The following is a 10,778-nucleotide window of genomic DNA, read 5'->3' as shown; positions in this document are numbered from 1 at the left end:
ATTAAGTATACACCCGTATATCCTGCTTTGGCAAGGATTCTTTAAATAATCAGGTGTAATTCCTAACAAAGTTTGCTTTTTTCTTTCAACAAGTTTATTTTTGGAAGCGTACTGTCTATTTTAGTCGTATATTTATTTTTATATCTAAAACAGCATTTCCAGTAGTGAGAAGCATTTTCGGATATCCCGAGTGGCAATTTCATCACGATTTTATAAACTTTTGTACACTTCGAGTCATCAAAACTTAAATTTTTTAAAAGAAATGCGGATATCCTGGAGGTGCCGTCATATTCTACAGTGGTAAATATTCTCTAAAATGTAAGGGAAAATATACGACTAAAGGAGACAGTACGCTTCCAAAAATAAACTTGTTGAAAGAAAAAAGCAAACTTTGTTAGGCATTACACCTGATTTTTTAAAGAATCCTTGCCAATGCTGGATATATGGGTTTATCCTTATTCAGGAGGGATATACTTTTACTGAATATTACTGAAAGTACTTCGTTTTCAATGTAGAGTGAATATGCATCGGTATTCAAATACAATCTTTCTGTGTTTCCAAGTTTTAAAGGGGGTTCTATTTAAATTAGCCAAATTTTTTACTTCAATTTTGACTTTATTTTGTTTTCCTTGTATAATTCTTTTACAAATTGGATTTGAAGCAAAATATAATAAATCTTAAGAATTTCTCTCTTGTATAATTCGGAAAAAATTGAGGTGCCCTGTTGCTGTTCTCAGTTCGGCATTCGGAAGTGTACATATGTTACATATGCTTGTACATATCGCAACTGTGTTTGTTTCCTCCGCTCTCCATTTAATCCAAGCTGTATTGTTCTTGCTTTATATGTTAAAGGCCCTTTAGGTAGAACCTGCGTGTTTTATACACCAAATACCTCAAATCGGGGTAAGATATATGTATATGGAAGATATATTCAAATCTGAACCAATTTTCACCAAAAGCAATAGCAATAGTCCGACCTTGACCAAATGTGTGTAGCGTTACATAAAGCTATTTTAAAGGGTTTTAGTTGATTTTATATGAAATATTGACACAAAGTATATAATTTCAATAGAGAGAGCTTACAATATTTTAGATATAACTTTAAAATTTGGAACAGAGTATAATAAATTAGTCTTTGGATGTTTAGAATTGAAATGAACCATATCAGAACACGTTCAGTATAGTCCCCATACAAAAATTCCGCCTGGTATTTTGAAGTTTTTACCAAATTCTCTTGAACAGAAATGACGCAATAACTAAAAAATCTTTCAAAAGAATATTACCCATGTAGGTTTACGTTTTAACATATCCCAGAATTTTTAACCCCAGTAGCTCTTATATAGCGTTTTGGATTCTATTTCAAATATTTTCAGTAGATCTTCTTCTTTAAAGTACATATCCATATATCACACATTAACTTCAGTCCCATTAAAAAAGTTTTGTCTTATTTTTGCCTTATTAAATTATCAGTTGAACAGATTTTTACCGCGAGGACTGATTCTGATAAGAAGATCTATCTTAAAACCCTATTAATGTTATTTGTATCCCAGCAAAATTTGAAGGAAGGGGTTCTTTGCGATGACGTGATTTCATGTCACCCTGTGCATTAGTTCAAAGGAAGTCGTGAAAGATCCGATCTTTTCATTAGGATTTGAACCAATGCAAAGGAAGTCGTGAAAGATCCGATATTTTCATCAGCATTTGTACGCATTCCATCGATCCAATAGAGATGATGTTTGTGTTTTTATTTACACACCTGTTAATTTTCATTTTGGTATGTTCCAGTACTGCAAAAATCTACTAATTTTTACTATTTTTTGCGATAACATAAAGGAAAAATTATTATCGTAGTAAAAATTAGTAGATTCTTGCAGGTTCTGGAAAAGACCAAAGTTGTTAGAACTGTCGTCGTGATGTTGTCTTACATTTCCTGCATATCAGCCAACTAAAACTTCTAAACAATTGGTATTGTATGAAGCTCAAAATGTCTGCAATAAAAATAAAGTCCCAATCATCGAGCTAAAAATAGAATCGGACTGCACACATTGCTATTTTAAAAGTTCCCTTGTCTGTTCTAAATCTGACATAGAACGAAATCAATCAAATCTCGCTTCTTGGAATTTGAAAAAAGTCCGAAACGAAGAGGAACAAGAGTCTGAAAATAAAGAAGAAACGACTTTTGGAAAGAAACAATTAAAAATAAATTAATTAAGCATAAATGGTATTTTCCAGAAAAAGTCTCTCCTCCCCGTTCGTTACATTTTGTTCTTAGAGATCCCTAAAGCAAGCCGGGTTGTAGATCCCCACATATTTTCGTCACTAAACAAAAGAGTATAAATTTCCAAAATGTTGTTATATTTTATAACAAAATTATAAAATAAAAGTAATTTACGAAATAAATATACTTAAAGGAGTGCATTTGGAGTCCATGTCGAAATCTGAACTGGTGATGGGAAGATAATAGAAAAAACCTTTTGTAAGATGAAAGAATATCAGTTGCGGAGAACGGAGGAAGTAATCTTTTGCGTTGCAGCGGTGGTGATTACATTGCAATTTTGGATGTAAACTTTTTGCTGATTAATTAATAGTAGTTATTTCGTGAATTCGTTTGAATTAATAAAGAGTTTTGTTTGTCCATATTTCAATAGAGCATTTCCATTTTTCAAACAAGACATGAAAATGCCATGCGAAGGGGTTGGCGAAAATGACATGTCAAAGCATTGGTTAAAATGATATGTCAAAGAATGGGTGAAAATGACGTGTCAATGCATTGGTTAAAATTACATGCCAAAGCATTGGTGAAAATTACATGTCAATACATTGGTTAAAATGACATGCTTAGGATCCAAAAAAGAACGTCATCCTTTGGGGGTCACACTCATATAAAATTCATGAGTGAAAATGACAAAAAGATGGCATGCCAGATCACTTGCACCCATGATTCAACTCATGATTTTTCATCGAAGATTTTACTGGGATACCAATAATTAATTGAAATAAATAACTCCAAAAAAGATTAACTCGAATCCGCGAGTGCAGGTTGGACTTGTACCGAACTATTGTAAGAAAATAATATTTTTTATGTCATAACAAGTAAGAACGGCGTTAAGTTCGGCGGGGCCGAACTTGTTATACCCTCCACCACAAGTTGTATTGAAATAAAATGGAATAATTAGTTTTCTTTCGTGTATGAAGAAGACTTAATACTAAATTTCAGCAATTTCGGTAAAACAATGTGAGGCACCATTCTATGGGGGCTATTTCAAAACGTCGATCAATACCGACAAATTTCTGACGGAAAGTTTTTAGGCTCAAAGAAGACTAAGTACCAAATTTCCTATATTACAGTAAGAGAATGTGGCTAAAACTTAAAAAATACCGAAAATCAAGAAGTTAGCTTCTATGCGGATATAGGAAGACGTGGACCTATACTGATAATACTCTTCTGGAATATTTTATAACTCTTGGAAGACGAAATAACGAATTTCAGCCATTTCGGTTGGATATTGACGTCACAATCTTCAGTATTACGAAAATCGGGAGGTACCGTTCTATGGGGGCTATATCGAAACGTGGACCTATACCGACGAATTTAAGTCAGAAATGGGGCAATATGAAAGCGTGGACCTGTACAGACATATTTCTGGCGAACAGTTTTATATCACATTGAAGACTAAATACCAAATTTCAGCCATTTTGGTGGAATATTGAAGACACAACCTTCAAAATACGAAAAATTGGGAGGTACCTTTCCATGGGGGCTATATGAAGGCGTGGACCTATACCGACAAATTTAAAGGGGAAGCTTGAGTACCCCCAACGAAGTCTAAATACCAAATTTCAGCCATTTCGGTGGAATATTGAGGCCACAACGTTCGAAATACCGAAAATCGGGAGGTACCGTTCTATGGGGGCTATATGAAGGCATGGACCGATACCGACAAAGTTCTGGGAGAAAGTTTTATACCACCAACATTGACTAAGTACCAAATTTCAGCCATTTCGGTGTGATAATGAAGCTAAAACCTTCAAAATACCGAAAATCGGGAGGTACCGTTCTATGGGGGCTATATGAAGGTGTGGACCGATACCGACAAAATTCTGGGGGAAAGTTTTATACCCCCAAAGAAGACTACGTACCAAATTTCAGCCATTTTGGTAGGATAATGAAGCTAAAACCTTCAAAATACCAAAAATCGGGAGGTACCGTTCTATGGGGGCTATATGAAGGTGTGGACCGATAACGACGAAATTCGAGGGAAAAGTTTTATACCCCCAAAGAAGACTACGTACCAAATTTCAGCCATTTTGGTAGGATAATGAAGCTAAAACCTTAAAAATACCGAAAATCGGGAGGTACCGTTCTATGGGGGCTATATGAAGGTGTGGACCGATAACGACGAAATTCGAGGGAAAAGTTTTATACCCCTAAAGAAGACTACGTACCAAATTTCAGCCATTTTGGTGGGATAATGAAGCTAAAACCTTAAAAATACCGAAAATCGGGAGGTACCGTTCTATGGGGGCTATATCAAAACGTGGACCGATATATCCCATTTTCAATACCAACCATCCTGCAAGTAATAAAAACTTCTGTGCCAAATTTGGACTTTCTATCTTTAAAAATGCGAGCTGTATCTTGATTTCAACAGACAGACAGACGGACGGACGGACGGACGGACGGACAGACGGACATGGTCAAATCGACATAGAATTTTATGCTGATCAATAATATATATACTTTATAGGGTCTCCGACGAATATTTCGATGTGTTACAAACGGAATGACAAATTTAATTATACCCTCCATATGGTGGAGGGTATAAAACACCAAAACTTTACTACCCAGCAAAATGTTCGATGCAAAAGATGCAATTCAATCATGGGTGCAAGTCATCTGGCATGTCATCTTTTTAGCATCTTCATCGATGAATTTTATATGAGCGTTGACCCCAAAAGATGCTATTCATGTGTGGATCCAACGCATGTCATTTTCACCAATGCTTTAGCATGTCATTTCCACCAACGCTTTGGCATGACATTATCATTACGACGAGAGTTTTAACAACGTTGGTTGGGATTTCGAGTCTCCGACAACATCAAGCCTATTGTAAATAATTAATCTTATATATTTAGAAAAATGTGTATAAATAAAAACACAAAATGCATCTCTATTGGATCGATGGAATGGGTTCAAATGCTGATGAAAAGATCGGATCGGATGCTAATTAAAATATCGGATCTTTCACGACTTTGTTTGAACCAATGCAAAAGATGCCATGAATTCACGTCATCGCATGGAACCCCATCCTTCAAATTTTGCTGGGTATTTTACCAGAAGTGATAGAGTCCATGCAAGACAACTAAAAAATTCAGAAAATTATATTTATAGTCTGTTCCAGTACTGCAAGAATCTACACATTTTTAATAGTAACAAGTAAAAAAGCATTAAGTTCGGCCGGGCCGAACTTTTCATACCCTCCACCATAAAATATTCATTCCTGTCCCCAACTTTAAGTGAGTACGTTAAAATGTCAGATAATGTACATAAAATGCTTCATTCGGGAGGCCCTTTTTAATGGTGCCTATATCTAACTGTTGACAATTTTTGGTGGGCTAGAAATTGGGAGGAACTGTTATATAGGGGTTATAATAAAACATGGGCCTATCTTGACAGTTTTTGATGGGAGCCTTTAATGTCAAATAACTCCTAATTCGGTTAAAAAATTTAGCTAGAATCCTCAAAATATCGAAAATCGGTACATAACGTGGGAACTTCAAATGTCATTAACAGCTAGTTCGGAGGTATCTGGGCTAAACGAAAATATGAACTTAAATGAACAATTTTTGTTGCAGAATTTTTGTTGACTTTTAAATTTCAAATTACAGAAAGTTCGTCCAAAAAATAAAGCTAAGGTACGGAAAATCGGGAGTTTTGTTTTGGGGCTATACAAAAACATGGACCTACGTTCGGTTAAACATTTTAAGTAAAATCCTCAAAGTACCGAAAATCGGGAAGTATCGTTATATTGGGGCTATGTTGAAAATTGTTGATGCAGATGTGTGGTGACCACTACAACCTTCAAATGTTAGTTCTGTTAAAAATTGTAGCTAAAATTGCCAATTACTGAAAATTGGGAGGTACCGTTACATGGGAGCTATATCCGAACATGGACCTATGTCGACAATTTTTGATGGAGAGGTGTTGTGACCACTAAGAACTTCAAATGTCAAATTACTGCTAGTTCGGTTTAATATTGTAGCTAAAATCATCAAATTACTGAAAATCGGGAGATACCGTTATATGGGGGCTTTCTTGACAATTTTTGGTGGAGAGGTGTGGTGACCACTAAGAATTTCAAATGTCAAATGTTCAAATTACAGATAATTCGGTTAAAACTTGTTGGTAAAATTCTCAACATACCTGAAATCGGGCGGTAACGTTATATGGGGGCTATTCCAAAACATGGACCTATGTCCACTAGTTATATAAGTTTATTGACATTTAAGAACCCTAAATGTCAATTGATAGCTAAATCGGTTTGAAAATGTAGATAAAAACGTCAAAATGCCGTAAATCGGGGGTACCGTTATATGGGGGCTATACCAAAACGTGGACCTAGGTCCACAACTTTTGTTAGTTTAGTTACACTTAAGAACCCTAACTGTCAAATTATAGCTATATCGGTCTGAAAATGTAGCTAAAAACGTCAAAATACCGTAAATCGGGGGGTACCGTTATATGGGGGCTATACCAAAATGTAGACCTATGTCCACAAGTTTTGTCACATAAGTTTATTGACATTTAAGGACTTCAAATGTCAAATTATAGCTTCATCGGTCTGAAAATGTAGCTAAAACGTCAAAATACCGCAAATCGAGGGGTACCGTTATATGGGGGCTATACCAAAACGTGGACCTATGTCCACAACTTCTAATATATACGTTTATTAACACTTAGGAACCCTAAATGTCAAATTATAGCTACATCGGTCTAAAAATGTAGCTAAAAACGTCAAAATACCGCAAATCGGGGGGTACCGTTATATGGGGGCTATACCAAAACGTGAACCTATGTCCACAACTTTTGTTATATATATTTATTGATACTTAAGAACCCAAAATGTCAAATTACAGCTAAATCGGTCTAAAAATGTATCTAAAAACGTCAAAATACCGCAAATCGGGGGGTACCGTTATATGGGGGCTATACCAAAACGTGGACCAATGTCCACAAGTTTTTTTATTTATATTTATTGACACTTAGGAACCCTAAATGTCAAATTCTAGCCACATCGGTCTGAAAATATAGCTAAAACCGTCAAAATACCGTAAATCGGGGGGTACCGTTATATGGGGGCTATACCAAAACGTGGACCTATGTCCACAACTTTTGTTATATAAGTTTATTGACATTTAGGAACCCTAAATGTCAAATTATAGCTACATCGGTGTGAAAATGTAGCTGAAAACGTCAAAATACCGCATATCGGGGGCTACCGTTATATGGGGGCTATACCAAAACGTGGACCTATGTCCACAACTTTTGTTATATAAGTTTATTGATACTTAAGAACCCTAAATGTCAAATTATAGCTAAATCGGTCTAAAAATGTAGCTAAAAACGTCAAAATACCGCAAATCGGGGGGTACCGTTATATGGGGGCTATACCAAAACGTGGACCTATGTCCACAAGTTTTGTTATATATGTTTATTGACACTTAGGAACCCTAAATGTCAAATTATAGCCAAATCGGTCTGAAAATGTAGCTAAAAACGTCAAAATACCGTAAATCGGGGGGTACCGTTATATGGGGGCTATACCAAAACGTGGACCGATATAGCCCATCATCGAACTTGACCTGCCTGCAAACAAAAGACGCATTTTCCCAAAATTTCAGCGTCCTATCTCCATTTTTGTGGATGCTAGAGTGATTACCACAGACGGACGGACGGACGGACGGACGGACGTGCTCAGATCGACTGATCAAGAATATATATACTTTATAGGGTCGCAAATGAGTATTTCAATGCGTTACAAACGGAAAAACAAACTTAATATACCCTCCATACTATGGTGGAGGGTATAAAAATGTGTAGATTCTTGCAGGTTCTGGAACAGGCATTTAGAAAAAAAAAACAGAAAACATTTTTATCAGGAGTCGGGCGATACCAACTACGACTCATAGACTCCGAGTTCGACTCGCAGTACTGTTTGAGACTACGAAATCCACATTAGGTCTCGGCGAAATTTTAGCTAAGTCCTGACAAAATAGGTTAAGTCGAAAAAATCCATCAACTGATATCCCAATGGTTGTTTTTCCGCCTTATTTCTATCTTAATTGTACGATTAGATGTTTATGATCTCGATGACATTTAAAACTTTCCAAGGACTATGACTTCTGTCGGCACAGCGGAGGCAACCTTGTGAAAATTCATAACGTTTGTTTTCTCGAAAACAAGTTTTTTTTTTGTTATTTTTGTCCAAAAAATTTTGTAGTCAGGGAGTTTCAGAATTTCATGGCCTTTTTTGGACGTATAAACTTTCCGAAAAAAATATCGAAACATTTGGGTATAAAACTTCACGATTGTGGGCGTTGCGAATAAATGCTTATGTTAAGCTCATAACTTTGACTTCAATAAGAGCGCAAATGTTTTGCACTTTTGTGTAGAAGATACCTGAAAGAATGGTCCATTTTGGAAGTGGACCTAATTTTGGAAGTCATTCCGTTTGATAGTTATGGTGTCAAGCCGTAATTTTAGTTGGTCATGGTAAGATTTAGAGCTTTTGAACCGTTATGTCAGGAAGCATAGACTTACCCACGAAAAATAGAATATCGCTGTACACAAGACCGCAAGCAGTAGCATTGGTCAAAATATCCAATGGAATCTCGAACAGCCCCTATATTGTACTTATGTTGAAATTTTGTTAGGGAGGTACTTGATATACATATGTACATCCGGAAGTAATTTTAGGATGTTCAAAATTTCGGTGAAATTGGATATTGAAATTTTGTTTGGGAGGTACCTGAAGGAGTGAACCGATATAATCCATATCCGAACCTAATCTATGTCTCGAAGAAATCGATTTCGACCTTCGAGAGTTATTGTGCGCACCATTTTAGCGAAACATTTTGTAGTCTTGGGGGAAAAGGGAGTGGACCGATATGACTTAAAGTTCGGTTGATCCGTTTGAGAGTTCTCATGCGCTCGAGCCAGACAGACGAACGAAATCAAAGGCCATTATTTCGATGAGGTACATTTTTATCGTTAGCCTAAAGGCCGAAATTACAGCAGATTATACCATATGAAATAATATGAAATTACATGAGATATAGAAGTAATTCAGATTTTACTGGAAGTTTTTCTCAAAAAGAGTACACGGTGCTCTTGAATCAAATTTAAATGGAAGGTGCTTACACCTGGAACTAATCTGACTAGTGCCTAAGATAACCCTCGAAGGAAAAAACCGGTTTGGTCTCAATTTTGTACATCGTATTATTTCTTAGAGACATGGATTACGTACGAATATGGACTACATCGGAACACTTCTTCCTAGGAGTGCCGTTTAAGGACACGTCTCGGATTGTTTCATAGATTTTTTTTTGGAGGGTAAAGTTCATTATCCTTGGGAAATTGGCCCAAAACTAAAAAAAAGCAAAAGAGACGTTATAAGTATTCAGTTTACCTATTTTCTTTGTGCTGACTGACACACAGCTGACTGATACTTTCTAACTTGTTTTAATAATGTGTAGCGGAAAAAGCCCCGATTGGTCATTATAAAATCCGGAAAATAATACCTTACGTTTCCAGTAGTGACGGCTTTATATGTATGTATGTTCTATATCTCCGGTATGTTACAATGTATATCAACTTATGTATGTATGTATGAGCGGATAGCTAAAATATGTCGCAATCAAATAAACTAAAATCCTTGGAGAATAGTGCCCAGGTGTAGTGGAGTAGGGTATCACATGGTCGGCCCCGTCCGGCTATAACCTTCTCTTATTTGTTTTTACTTGTTTATTTTTATAGCTTATTTATTGGGCATGACCTATTTGAATAGATGGGAACATATAAAAACACAAAAACATTCATATTTTAATGCAAAAAATTTAAAAAGAAAATTCACATTGAATTCCACTTCAAAAAGTGGACTGAATTTTTCTGTTTTTCATTCACCGGAAAGCTGATAGTGTTATCTGTCGAAGAAAAAAATTATGATTTTTGTTGATTTTTTCGATTTTTGTACTTTATAATGAAAATACGAGTTTATTTGAGCTTGAGGTCCGTTTGTTGTTGCTGTTATTTATTTTTCCAATTGCATTCAAAGTGGACTATTTACAAACGACGAGAATGCTGAACTCTATCATAGTTTAATCAATTTCTTATTTCCCTAAAGAAGCAATTTAAAAATAAATAACATCTACAACAAACGAATTTCAAGCTCAAATAAAGACGTCTTTTTATTATGAAAAAAAGAAAATTATAAAAATATTGTTTTCTTTTTGCCAGGAAAAAAACGATTCTGAACCAATGTGCAGCGATTAATTCAATCGAATTTTATAAAAATATATCCTTAAACATTTCACAAAACTTTGTGTTAAGAAACACTTTAATTTCGTGTAGAAATGTTTCATTATTTATTATGAATTAATTTCAAACTCAAACAGTTTTCAAACAATAATTATTTCAAAAAGCATGTGGAGTTTGTTTTTTTTTTGTCTTTATCGTGGAAGTTCGCCAGTTAACTTCTGCTCATTAAGTTAAATGAATT

Source organism: Musca autumnalis, unplaced genomic scaffold, assembly GCF_047663935.1.
Source record: "Musca autumnalis isolate F117 unplaced genomic scaffold, ASM4766393v1 scaffold_1, whole genome shotgun sequence".
In the NCBI taxonomy this organism is placed as follows: domain Eukaryota; kingdom Metazoa; phylum Arthropoda; class Insecta; order Diptera; family Muscidae; genus Musca; species Musca autumnalis.
The sequence above is the reverse complement of the archived record's forward strand: the minus strand, read 5'-3'. Positions refer to the sequence as shown.